We start from the raw sequence: 14,904 nt of genomic DNA on the forward strand, positions 1-14,904 counted from the left end.
TCAAAGATACCACTACTAGGCCAATCTCCAATAACAAAAGAGATTGACAAAAGAGGAAAGGGACCAATATGTACAAAAATATATACAGCAACTCTTTTTGTAGTGGCAAAAAACTGGAAATTAAGGGAGTATCCACCTTTTGGAGAATGGTTAAACAAATTATAATATATAAATGTAATGAAGTATCATTATAATGTCAAAATGTCATAAATAGCTTCAAAGAAACCTGGTAAGACTTATGTGAACTGATGCATATTGAAGTCAGCAGACCCAGGAAAAAAAGTTATACAAAAACTATCAACATGATAAAGAAAAACAACTCTAAAAAACTTTGGAACTCTGATCAATAACATGACAAAGCAAGATTCCAGAGTACTGAAAATCAAGTATGTTACCCACCTGCAGTCAGAGAAGTGTTGGATCCAAGCTGCAAAACAAGCTATACTTTTTGGGGGGATGGCCAATTAGGGAATTTGCTTTGCTTAACTATGCATATTTGTTATGTTTTCTTTTTTTGTTTGTTTGTTTATTGGAGGGAAGAGGAGTGGGAGAGAGAGAAAAAAATAAACAAATAAACAAGCAAATAAATAAACAAATAAAAGGAATTTTGACCCTTAGCTCTACCCATTTTTGTTTTCCTTATCTTTATGTTCTTTTTAAAAAATTATCTCTTTGATTTACAATATTTTTCCATAGTTACATGATTCATGTTCTTTCCCTCTCTTTTCCCCTCCCCACTCCTGTAGTCAATGAACAATTCCACTGGGTTTTACATGTATCATTGATCAAAACCCATTTCCATATCACCTTTATGTTCTATGTGGTCCTTAAATCCAGAAACTCCTGAGGGTGAATCTTTCTCTTCTTTAGGGGCTCACCTTTTCTTTCTGCTACTAATCAGTCTCTGGCCACATGACATTCATTTGTCTAAAGGAATAATCAATCGACATGACCAATACCTGATACAAGGCACTAGGATAGTCAAACCTCATTCTAATTTGTACTAATAGAGAAAGAATTCCTTGAACAGATCCAGGCGTCTAGACTATTTTTGAAGAAGTAGGTTATTGGTCTCAAAATAAAAGTGAAAGGCTTATATCTTTTGAACAACATATCTGACTGCTATTCATATGAGCTAAGGTTAAGATAGAAAAAAAGGTCTCATATACATAAAAGTATTTCTAGTAGCACTTTTGTAGTAGTAGAAATTAGAAATAGTGTAGTCACTCATAGATTGGGGAATGACCAAACAAATTATGGAATGGAATATAGGAATTTTTAGGAAACGACTGTGAATGCCAGGATATGACTGGTTACTGATGTGGAGTCATTTCTGAATCAGTGCTCTTTTTTCTTGGATAGACCATTGACTAATTAGAGCAAAGCTCAAAATCAAGGCCCAACAATCCATTCAATAAAAATAATGCCTATTGTATAGATTATAATATGAAATTGTATGTCATTCTTTACATTTAACTGAAATTGCTCTCTCCAAAGTTATGAATAACTTTTTAAATTTTAAACCTTTATCTTGTATCTTAGAATCAATGCCAAGTATTGGTTCCAGGGCAAAAGAGCAGTAAGAGCTAGACAATGGGGGTTAAGTAACTTGTCCAGGGTCACATAACTAAGTGTCTGAGTACAGATTTGGGCCCAGGACTCCCCAAGGTCTCCAGCCTTGCCCTCAATCCACTTAGCCACCTAGGTACTCCCTTACTCACAGCATAAATCTAAATCAGTTGCCAAGACTCAATTCCTAGTATTTCTCTTCTTCTTTGCTAGACTTGAAAAAGCTCTTTTTTTCCCCACACTTCCATTTCATTCCTTCTCATTCTTTTTCTTTTTAAGCCCTTACCTTTTATCTCAGGATCAGTCCAAGACAAAAGAGAGGCAAAGGCTAGGGAGTCAGGATTAGAAGACTTGCCCAGGGCCACACAGCTAGGAAGTGTCCGAGGCTATATTTGAACCCAGGGGTCCTCCTGATTCTTATCACTCTCTTCTAAACTTTCTTCAGACTGGCTTCTGAACTCATTGTTGAACTGAAATTGTTCCCTCCAAAGTTATGAACAATATTTTTTGTTTAGACCTTTACCTTGTATCTTGGAATCAATATCATATATTGGTTCCAGGGCAAAAGAACAGCAAGAGCTAGACAATGGGAGTTAAGTGACTTGCACAGGGTCACACAGCTAGGAGGTGTCTGAAGCCAGATTTGAACCCAGGACCTCCCATGTCCAGGCCTGAGCCACCTAGCTGCCCCAATCAACAATTTTTATTTGTTATGTTCTCAATGACCTTTTCCTCAGTCTTCATCCTTCTTTTTCACTCAATAGCTTCTGAAATGTAATCATTTTGATTCTCACTAGATTTTTGTGACCCTGATTTCTCCTAATTCTCCTCCAACCTGTCAGACTCTTCCTTCTCAATCTCATTTGCTAGAGCTTCTTCCAGCTCATGGGGACACCTAGGTGACACAGAGGATAGAGTACTGAGCCTGGATTCAAGAAGACTCCTCTTCCTGAGTTCCCATCTATCTTCAAACACTTACTAGCTGTGTGTCTTTGGCAAGTCACTTAACCCTGCTTGCCTCAGTTTCTTCATCTGTAAAATAAGCTAGAGAAGGAAATGACAAACCACTCCGGTGTCTTTGCCAAGAAAACTCCACAGGGTGACAAAGAGTACCTATTAGTTATGGGTATCTTCCGAGGCTTTGTCCTGGACCCTCTTTTCTTTTCTTTTTATACTATCTCACTTGGTAATATCATTAGTTCCCTTGGGTTCATTTATCCTCTGGATTCCCAGATGTACATAACCAGCCCTAGTCTCTCTCCTAAACTCCAGCACCACATTTCTACTTACCTATTGGTCATCTCAAATTAGATATCCTCTAGATATCTCAAACTCAACATGTCCCAAATCGAAATTCTTATCTTTTTACCCCAAATTCACCTTCTATTTGAATATTCCTATTATTATCAAAGGGCATCACCATCTTCTCCCCCCACCCCAGGTTCACACCCTTGATTTCATTCTTTACTCCCCATTCCCACTCACTCCATTTAGCCAATCCAGTACCAAATTGTGTTCCTACCTCAAGAGGTAAGATTTCTCCTACACTTCCTTCCTCAAACAACTGCCACCACGGTGTAGGCTCTCATCACTCTCACTTGAACTACTTATAACGGCTTTCCAATATGTTGTTGCTGATATCCTTTGCCCTAGAAGAGGACCGAAATGATATCCCTGAGTGATGACTTTTGACTCACGCATAAATTGGATTTAAGGGAGATGTACAAAGTCATTGGCCTCACTCTCTCTTCCAGAGTCATTAAAGTCCAGTGACAAGACAAGGAGCCAAGACAACTGGCGACGGTGTCTCCGATGCCTGATCCAGCGGTAGAAGTGCTCCCCAGGGCCTGCTTCTGTTGCCTTTCTGGCCAGTGGAACAAATTGTTCTCATCCCTTGCCAACTGGTTGGAGGCCGATGGGTTACCTTCCACCTAGTTTAGCCCATCTGTTGATAGGGTTTTATTGGCCAACAGGATCTTGGAGGTGTAGCTACAAATAGTTTCAGGAAGCTTTCTTAAAGGCAGAAACATCCACCCTCTCCCTTGGCCCAGGTTCTTTTCACCTCAATCTGGAATTTTAAGTTTTTGTGTAATATTTCATAAATGCAGTGTCCTCTGAGGGGAGGCAGGTCTCTGGGAATGCCAGAGGGATAGAAAGAGGATCATTGGAAGAGGTCTTAAGTGAAAGGAACTGTAATGAATTATGGGTGGCTGGTGGACCCCCAAAAAAGGACTCCTGGAGAAGCTCACACATCAGAGGTGCTAGTCTTCCCCTGCATACCCAGTACACTCCTAGTATGTACCTGCCCCAAGTCTCTTCCCACTGCAGTCCATCCATCCACAGAACTACCAGTTATTTTGTTAAAGCGTAGGTCTGACCATGTTACTCCTCTGGGAGGAATCAAAAAAAAAAAAAAAAGCAGTTAAGGTAGGTTTTGAGTCTTTCCATCTAAGTTTCACTCTTTCTAAAAAATCTGCTTCTGGGCTTCTCATTTTCTGCCGGATTTTCAATTCTTTCCATGTATGCTCTAGAGAATATTATCTCTAGTCTGTAGTTTATTTGGTAAGCAGGTTTTGCTTGGTTTTATCAGGCTAGAGCAGGAAAAAACAGGAGACTGGAGATCACGCCTAGCACCAAAACTCCCAGGACAAGGGGATGGGAGAAAACACACTGGGGGGAGATGGGGGGCGTGGAAGGAAAGGCTTAAGGGGGAGGGCAGGTCCGAAAGGCCTAAAACAGAAAGCAGTTTTCCTTCTCCCTGGTCTCCTTTTTAAGGGACCTTTGGCTCTCTCCCTCAGGACTGGAAATAAAGTTTATTTCCTTTGGGAACTCCTCCTGGAAGGGTCAGTGACTATTTTGAGTCTGAGATAGCTCCCTTCGGAGTGGGAAAGTCTTAGCCTAGAGCTGACACTCTTCCTCCCACCCTTTCTGGGACAGTTTCTTCCTTCTCTTATCTGAGGAGGTGGAAAGGATAAATGCTAGAAGTGATCTCATCCTCTTGAGACATACACGCTCTCTTGTCTCTCTCTCCTCTCTCCTCTCTGTCTCCTGTCTCTGTCTCTCTCATATCTTTCTCTTGTTCTCTCTGTCTCTCTGTCTCTGTCTCTGTCTCTCTCCCCATCTTGCTTTCCACTTCCTTTGTGGAATGTCTCCCCCCTCTACCCCTTGACTCCTTCCTTCCACATCCTTATGTCTCCCAGAATTTATAGTCACAGACACAGAATCTTCCCTCTAGGGGGCTACTAAGGTAAAGTTCTGTGGCTCACGCCCCATCTTCAAATAATCTGATTTCATCTTTGTAAGTATTCCTTCCAACACCATCATTCTGAGAAATTATCCTCCTGGAGTGCCAGGGGGTCTTTGCTGGTTCCTTCATTTCTTCATAACCTGATTTCATTCTCTCTTTCCAGGTATATTACTCATTACCTTCCTTTATTCACTCTGTAGTCAGGCCAAACTGGCCTTGCTGTCTCCATTTGCCAATGTCTGCTCTCCATGCCTGGAATTCACTTCTACCTTTCAGGTTCCTTAGCTTCCTTCAAAGGTCAGCTTAAATGCCATCTCCTACTAGAGACCTCCTATTTCCCCAACAAATTATCTTGTATTTAATTTGCATGTAGCTACATGTTATTTCCCTAAAAAAAAAAGGTAAACTCCTTGAGGCAACTGATGGTAGTAGATAGAGGCAGTAGGATCTGGGTTCAAATCCAGTGACCCTGGGGCAAGTCACCTAACCTCTATTCACTTTCCACAATTGGAAAATGACAATAAGAGCATCTACCTACCTGGAAGGATTGTTGTGAGGATCAAATGAGATATCTGTGAAGGTCTGACACATAGGACGTACTATATACTATTTAGATGCTTCATCTTCACTTCTTCCCGCACCCTTCCCTCCTCAGTACAAGGACTGTTTTGTTTTTGTCTTGCTATTTCCTTTGGCAGTGCCTGGCACATAAAAGATGTTTAATAAATGCTTCTTGGTTTATTGATCTAGTCCTAGTAAAATATATAGCAGGCATTGTCTGTCTCTCCATTCCCACAGGCTTATAAGCATGGATGACTCCTAGCTCTGAAGAGGTCCTTAGTTGGCTGCTGAGTCTAAAGGGGAATCTCATCCCTTGGCTTACTCTCTTCTTTTCCTTTAAAGCATGAGTGCTTTCTGAAGCATGGGAAGGTCACTTGTTTGGGAGGGAGAGTTGTCTTTTCTCCAACCTGCTTAGGTATGCTGGTGGTGCCTGGGATGGGGTCTCCTCCCTTTTGGGTCTTCTTTCTTTAGTACAGAGCCTTGTGGGAACTTAAAAAGCATCAAGGCATCACTGCAGATGCAGGGGCAGTGACATCTCCTAGAGTGGTAGAGGCTGATGGCAGAGAAAAGAACTGGATAAAGCTAATCACCACCAGGAGAGAGGGCTGAAGCAGTGGCAGGTGAAGTTTGGTGAAAGGGAAGAGTCAGTGCTGGAGAGAACGAGACTGCCGGAGAATAACAACTCCAAGCTGACATTTGATTGTATTGCTCAGTAAAGGCAAAATGCAAAATGGCTAATAAGCAGCTTTGCAAAAACTATTTTCATGTCCCAACAAGACTTCAATACGAACCTTGAAACTGATCGGAAATAGAAGTGATGAGCTTTTGAATTCTGTTGTAATAGTTTTGTAATGCCCACTTTGATTTCCTTTGTGCTTAGCTTTCCTTTTCTGCATAGGAATGAAAGGTATGTCTCATCCCAAACTCATATTTGTACCTTGGGAACATTTTTAACCTCCCTCCCCCTTTTTTTAATCCTAGGATAGAGCCAAAATTAGAATTGTCCCCAGAGTAACCAGGGTAGAGCCGACAAGCCAGTGAATATGAGAATAGGGGAGATTCCCAGAGATGACCCTGGGACACAATGGCACGGTTGGGTACAGAGCAGGAAAGGTGGGTACCCTGAACCCAATGGGGCCCAGAAACAGTTGCCCCTAACATCTGTGTTAGAAAAAAGGTAATGGACTCTTTCATCTTTGTTTTGTAATTTGGGGGCATAGCAAGTGCCTTTGTGAAGTATGAATTTATTATCTGTTGAATTGAATTCATCTAGCCCTTCACCCTCGTAAGAATCCTCCAAGGTACAGCGGGGTGGCTCAGTGGACAGAGAGCCCAGCTTGGGACAGGAGACCCGAGGTTCAAATATGATCTCAGACATTTTCTAACTATGTGATTCTGGGCAAGTCACTTAACCCTAATTGCCCAGCCCTTCCTGCTCTTCTGCCCTTGCAAACAATAATTAGTATCAATTCTAAGACAAAAGATAAAGATTGGGAGAAAAAAAAACAGCCCCCTTTATAGTTTCCCTTGACAATTCAATTCTTGATAGCTAATCATTTTTTCCCATTTCTTTTTGGAATATCATATTTATTCTATGACCTCAGTTTTTTTCCTCCATTTAACTTAAAATTACATTTTTTTTTCTCCTTTTGTTGGTCTTCATGGCCAAGCCATTCTTTTCTCTGAGGCTTTCCTTGTCCTTATAAAATTATTCTCTTTTTCTGTGTTTCCTCTCTTACTCTATTGTATTTTGTCATTTATGTTCAACATTTTCTTCTGTTTACTCACATCTCCAGCCTCAGTTTCTAGATGGGGACTTTGTTCTTGGGTCACACTCTTCTCCCTCCCATAATCTTCCAGGGATTGAGGCAGGCCCTATTCAGTTCTGAATTTGAGGGCCATGACTAAGTTCTGCCTTCTTGCAGGAATTTCTGGTGTAGGGCTCAGCCTCCTGGAGACTTGACTTAAGTTTTGGCCTCAGTCCCTTCTCTGCCTCCTTCTTGCATAGTACCAAACCCAGAGCTGACTCCATCTCTTGCTATGACCATCAAGTTCCCAACTGGATGTTGTTAAGTGAACTAGAAGACCTCTGAGGGTGCCACCCTGGTCCTTTCTCCTACTGTAGCCTAAGTGAAGGCTGCCTGGTGGTTTGGGCTGGTCTAGCCCTGCCTCTTGTTATATGTCTTGAAGGTAGATTTCCAGAACGATGAAGAATTTCCTGTTGAGGCTCACTCAGCTGGGGGAGATGGCACTGTGCTGCCAGAGAGGGCTTCTCTGACTCTCTCTCCAGTCCTGACACCCTCAGGCTGCCGGGGGGCTGCTCTCTCTCTGCCTCCTGTTGGGGCTTGGGACCCCTCATCCCTTACGCTTTCTACTTACCTGGGCTTGTCTCTGTTTTGAGCTTCTGTAGGTTTCAGCAGCTTTGTGTAGTCCTAGATGAGATGGACCCACTTTTATACCCTTCTTTGGTTTGATCACAGGTCCTTCTAGTGCATTTTTGGAACTTTACATAGGGAGGGAGAAGGAAATGTTTGCCAGGAATGGGGGCTCCTTTCCATGCTACTCTCTAATCTTTTGTTCATTTTTTAAAACCCTTTTCTTCTGTCTTATATATATACTGGGTACTGGCTCTAAGACAGAAGAACTAGTGGGGGTTAAGTGACTTGTCCAAAGTCATAAGCTAGGGAAATGTCTGAGGCCAGATTTGAACTTTCTCTAGACCTGGCTGTTGTCTAATCTTGAAGACTAATTCAGTTCAATTTAGCAAGCATTTAGTAAGCTTTTACTTAATACACAGACAAAACCCCAAGCAGTCCTTGTCCTCAAGGAGTTTACATTCTACTGAGGAAACCATACACATAGAAAATAAATACAAAATATCTGTGACTGTGTGTGTGTGTGTGTGCATGTACGTGTATAGTAGTTTTAAGAAAGAGTATGTGTCTAGTATGGAGGGCAGTTGATTCAGATGTATGGAGATTAAAATTAATATGCAAAATACTAAATATTATATTTATTAATAATAAACTAACAGAGACCTAACTAAAAGGTACTAACCAGCTCACTCCCAGGAACAAAAGAGGAAGAGGGAGGAGTTACAGCCAAATATAAAACAATAACGTGACCACCCAAACGTGGAGGTGCAGGAGAGATTAAAGAGAATTTTGGGAAAACTAAGGGACTTATGGGGGATAAAGTCCAAGGTTCGAAATCTCCATTTATACAGATGTCCTACTATTTGCCTCATGATGCTGCCACCTTGTCTTGAAGCTTAATTCATTTCAATTTAACAAGCTTTTATTAAGTCTTTGCTTAATATAAAAGACAAAAAACAAAGTAGGTCCTGTTCTCAGAGAGCTAACGTTGCCCTGTGGAACACTATATATAGAAAAATAAATTATATGTAACATATATGTATACGTGTAGGTATGTATATATGCGAGTGAGCCTCAGCTGGACACAAAGCCAAATATGAACATATATGTACAATAATATATGTATATGCATACATGTACATATAAATTATCTCTCTATAAAAACAAATAAAATATATAATATTTATGCATGAAAATATGCCAATTTCCAGAGAGAGAGTACATGTCTAACACAGAGGACAGCTTATTAATATAAGCACAAGGATTCCAGAGGGCCCCATGAAAAGTAGGGGAGGGGAGGCTAGAGACATGTTAGGGATAACGTTGGCATGGATGGGCACGAGGGAGAGAGGGGGGTAATAGCCAGGGAAGAGAACTTCAGGGAAAACTTCTCTCCTGCCTCAGTAGGAGCCCAAGTCATCTAGCCAAAGAATCCCAGAGATTCCAGCTCGACAGGTCACCCAGCTTCTGCTCGGTGACTTCTCCCTCACTAGCTGCCAAGGCAACCTAACACGGTGCCAGGACCCGAACACTTGTGCCAGGCAGTGCTCTATCCTCGGGAGAGGAGTGACTTTGGCGTAGCCTGTCTTCCTTCTTTTCAGGTGCCCCTCCACCACCTCCTGCCATCCCCTAATTCTTCCCTCTCCCAGCTTTCCCAGCACATCCCAGGCAGAATCCTCTCTACTTTCTTTACCTTTTACTTCTAAGATGTGTCTCTCTAGGGCTATAGATTTGATGCATTATTTTCCACCTCAGTGTCTGGTCTCTAGGGAATGTCCTTTAACAATGCTCGCCTCTCTTCTTGGACTTAAGGGGCTCACCTACTGGGTGCCGTAGCAAAGAGAATCCTTTTTCACAGATTCATAGAATGCCTGAGCTGGAAAAGGACCTTAGAGATCAATCATCCAACCTTGTTTTTAAGGTGGGGAAACTAAAAAGTATAGAAGAGAAATGATTTGTTCATGATCACACGGCTTAGTGGTAGCCAGAACTTGAATCCAGGTCTTCAGATTCCATATCTGATGCTCTTTTGGGTATGCCATACCACCTCTTTACATCCATATGTCTTACCTGGTCTGATCTTTTCCCTTGTAATCAGGGGTATACTGGTAAACCTTTAACAACTGCCTTTCTGAAAAAACAAACAAAATAAACAAATAAATAAATAAATAAAACCCAACCGCAAACATCCAAAGGACATACTTTTAAGTTTAATCTGCTTTGTTAACATTTCCTCCATCACTTCCTTTTTTTATTGTATTTTTTCCTCAATTACCCGTAGAAACAATTTTTTGACATTTGTATTCTGACAGTTTGTGATCCAAATTCTCTTCCTCTCTTCCTTCCTCTTTCCCCTCTCTTGTTCCTGAGATGGCAAATAATCTCATATAGTTTATACCAGTACTATCATGAGATACGTATTTCCCTATTCGTCATGTTGTGAGAGAAGACATATATGGCTGGCACGTACAAGAAGAGATTTGTGAAGGAAATAAAGTGAAAAATGGTATGCTTCCGTCTGTGTTCCCTTGATGGAGGTGGATGATATTTCATCACAAGCCTCTTCCTTACTCATTTGCTTAAGTCTAGACACATAATAAACAAAACAAAAAAAATCAAGATCTGATTTGTAGTGTTGGTTGATTTCTGAGGTGGAAATGCTCACGCTGAAAAGGCAGCAGTTCTCCCTAGAGCTGGCTCCAGCACCCCCTTTTTTTTTTAAACCTTTACCTTTTGTTTTAGAATCAATACTATGTATTAGTTCCAAGGCAGAGAGTGTGATAAGGGCTAGGCAATGGGGGTGAGGTGACTTGCCCAGGGTCACATTGCTAAGAAAGTGTCTAAAGTCAGATTTGAACCTAGGCCTCTTGTTCTAACCCCTGGGCCACCCAGCTGCTCTCCCTTCAAACTCTTAATGTCCATTTTATCTTTATGGGGAAATCCTGTCATCTCTTTGTTTAAAAACTTTGTCTGATGTGCTTAAAAATGTTAAGTTCTATAATAAGACAAAACCGAACCCATTGTAATTATAATGATCAAGGTTGGCCCCTCAAGGAAAAAAATGAGAAAATATAATTTTCTTTATTCATTAAAGAAGTGGGAGATGTTGCATATATAATGTCTGACACAGCTCTGGACCAGTTGGTTTGTGTTTGGGGAACTTTTCCCCTTCTTTTTAACCTTTGTTACAAGGATGGGTTCACTGCATTGGGAAGGGTCTAGGTATATTTGGAAAAGAAAGTGATGTAAAAACAAAGGGCACGAATATAACCCTCCTTACAATATAACTTCTCTTTTTTCTGCCTTTCCCCCACAATCCCACCAGCCCAAAGAAAGTGAAGTTTGGGGAAAAGAGTTTAGTCCCAGAAGAATTGGAACTCTGCTTCTTGTTTGGGGGATGGGATTTCCAGGACACCTAGTTTGAGAGATCACTGGACTATCGGATTTTGAGGTAGACAGAAACTAAGGGGTCATCACAGCTAATGCCATCATTTTGCAGATGAGGAAACTGAAATCTAAGACATACTAACAAGATAACGAGGATCTAAATTCAGGTCCTCTGATTCTCCATCCAGAGCTCTTTCCACTCTTAAAGGGCTATTTAAAAAAAAAAAAGGGGAGGGGGGCTATAAACTCTGGAGGCTGGAGCAGGAAAAGAAGGGAGTCAGATAAGAGGGAGGTAGGAAGCTAATAATAATACCTCATGTTATATATAGGCTTTAAGGATTATGAACTGCTTTACATGCATGATCTCATTCGACCTAAGAAAAGAATAAGGCTTAATTCTCAGGATATTTACACATAAGACAAGGACTGACTCATAGACTCCATCAGGGAAACGTTTATTGAGCACCTACTATGTGCTGGTCACTGTGCTACAAAGACAGAAATGAGATGGTCTTTGTCCTTGTAATAGCTTACATTCTAGCTAGGGAGACAATTCTTGAGTATACAAGGCTAGTGTTGTGTTAGAGTTGCCAAGGAGATATAAACACTGGAAAGGAATGCCGGCTAGTTCAGGTAGATAGCCAGCCCTCTTTAACTCTCCTTCCTTGACCCTCAGGGAGCTGCGGGGGACTGAATGGCCCTTTCTGACTCTGAAGCTTGTCTTTTTATTCTAAGGGGAAAATCGCAAGTATCCCAGATGAGTGGCATGGCATGGGAGAACTGCAGGGCTCTAGGGTGTCATTAGGGACACCTGGGCAGATTCTCGTTTGCTGAACTCACATAGAAGGGCAGATCTTTTTGTTTGTTTTTGTTTTTAATTTTTATTTCTAAATATTTTTCTTTGTTTACACGATTCATCTTCTTTCCCTCCCCTCTTCCGTACTCCGAGAGCTGACAAGCAATTCCACTGGGTTGTACAGATGTTATCACTTGATACCTATTTCCATATTCTTCTTCTTTGCTATGGAGTGATTTTTTTAAAGCCTAAACCTAGATCTAACTGCCAACTTCTCTAGGCTCTCTCAGGAGAGTGTATCTCTTCCTAAAACATCTTTTTTCTTTAGACTTACAATCCCAGCACTTAACACAGTGCTGGATACAGAGTAAATCTGAAAAAAAAATTTATTGGATTTTATTTTATTTTTCAAAATTATATGTAGAAACAATTTTTGACGATTATTTTCTGGCACATTGTGATTCAGATTTTCTCCCTCCCTTTCACCCCTCCCCAGGCTGTAATCTGGTATAGGTTATAACAATGCTTTTATGTAACACATATTTCCATAATCCCCATGTCATGACTGATGATACATATCACCTCTACAATAAAAAACTCATGAAGGAAATAAAGTGAAAGATGACATGCTTTGGACTGCAATCAGATTCCAACAGTTCCTTCTTTGGCTGTTACATAGCAAATGCTTAATAAAGTTATTGTTTTGTTAAGTCTTTAAAGCTGATTTTTTTTTTAAAGAAAAATGTGGTTAATCATAGCATTACTGACCAGTGTCTTATTTTTCAAATAGAGAGGAGAAAAAGAAAGTATGGGAGAATGAGGGAGAGGGAGCTAGAGAAGGAAGCAGAATAAGAGTAAGAAAGGAAAGAGAGGGAGAAATAAAGAGGAGGGGAGGGTAAAAGAAGGGGAGAGGAGAGAAAAGAGTAGAGAAAAGGAAGATTTCACAACTGAAATATATATTTGCCAGGGCAATTTTCCTGTCTGGGAACACCAGAGGTACAGAGAGGGTGTTGTCGATTCAATTTTATCACTTCTTGAAGCAAAGAATGTATTGTGGACTTAATCTAGCAGGTTCAAGTTTTTTTCCTTTAAAAAAAATGGAGTAGACACTTATGTAACATAAAATTTAAAAATAATTGAAATTAAAAATCAAATAAGAAAAAGGATACAAAATACAATTCCTCTTCTTGTTGAGTTAGGAAATGATGCTACTTACAGGCAGTTGAAGCTCAGGAAAAGATTTCAGATAGCCTTCCCTGCTGCCAGGTTGTCTTTTTATAGTTCAAACCTCCAGGCATATGAAGCATTAGGCCTGAATTAAGGGGTTAGTGTTGAGGAAACAGACTCAGGAGTCTGTCCCAATTCCCACTGCAGAGAGAAACATAAACCTAGATCTCTCTAGGAAAAACCAATCAGCAGTTTTGGTGAGAGGAGACTGTAGGTTGTAGGTTGAATTTTGCCCGTTTTCCTTTTCCACTGTCTTTCCCTGGCTGGTTTGAAAGGAAAACCATTTCCCTGATGCAGAGATTCTTAACCTGGGGTCTATGAACTTAAAAAACAAACTGTATTTCAATATAATTGATTTTATTTGGAGTCCTCTGTAAATAGGTAGCTTGCTAGATAGAAAAGTATAGATATTTAGATATGTAGGCATAGAATGAGGAGAGAGAATATATTTGAGGAACAGTCTGGCTAGACCATAGAATATGGGAAGAGGAATAGTGGATAACAAGTTTGGAAAGTGGTCAGATTGTGAAGGACTTAAAAAGTTCAACAGGGAGGCTGCTAGGTGGCTCAGTGGATAGAGTGCCAGACCTAGAGAAGGGAGATCCTGGGTTCAGATACTTTTTAGCTATGTGACCCAGGCAAGTCACTTAAACCCAAACTGTCTAACCTTTATAGCCCCTCTGCCTTAGTTTATACATTTATTTTATAAACTTAAATACTTAGTATATAAATTTATTTTATTTTTATATAAGTTTATAAATTTATTTTATAAACTTAAATACTTAGTTTATAAATTTATTTTGTTTTATTTTTTCAGTTACATGTAAAAACAATTTTTGACAATTGTTTTCTGACATTTTAAAATTGAGATTTTCTCTCTTCTTCCCCACCCCCAGGCAATAAATAGTCTGATATAGTTTATAGCCATACTTTCATGTAATACATATTCCATATTGCTCATGCCATGATAGAAGATACATATCACATATAGAATAGAAATCTCACCAGGGATATATAGTGGAAGATGGCATGCTTTGATCTGCACTCAGAATCTAATAGTTTCTTCTTTGGCTCTCTATAGCATTTTCTTCATGAGTGTGTTTTATCTTGGAGACTTGCTTTGCTGAAAAGGAGAACCAATACTTGTTATAAATTCTAAGACAGAAGATAAGGGTTTTTTAAAAATCCAACAGAGGAATTTATATTTAATCCTAAAAGCAATAGGGAGCCATAGGGATTTACTGAATCAGGGAATGACATGTTCAGACCCATTCTTTAGGAAAATCATTTTAGCAGCTGTGTGAGGGATGGATTGACTTGGAAAGATTTGAGGCAAATTGGCCCTTTAATTAGAAGGCTATGGCAATACTCCAGGTAAGAGGTGATGAAGGCTTGCACTGGCAGAGAGGCAGCTGTTTGAGTGAAGATAGGAGACACATAGGAGAAATATTGTGGAGGCAAAAGCAAGATTTAGGAATGGATTAGGTATGTGTGGTGAGTGAGAAATCAAGGATGGCACAAAGGTTATGAGTCTAGGAGACTGGAAGAATTGTGGTGTCATCAACACAGGAAAGTTAGCAAAAAAGAGTTTGGGGAGAAGAAAATAAGGTTTGTTTTGGTCATGCTGAATTTGAGATGTCTATGGGACATCCAGTTTGAAACAACTAATTAGGTCCTCTCTTCTTTCTCCATAATTTTTTTAGGTGACATCCAGAGTTCCCATAGGTTTAATTTTTGTCTCT

Source organism: Gracilinanus agilis, chromosome 6, assembly GCF_016433145.1.
Source record: "Gracilinanus agilis isolate LMUSP501 chromosome 6, AgileGrace, whole genome shotgun sequence".
Taxonomy (NCBI): Eukaryota; Metazoa; Chordata; class Mammalia; order Didelphimorphia; family Didelphidae; genus Gracilinanus; species Gracilinanus agilis.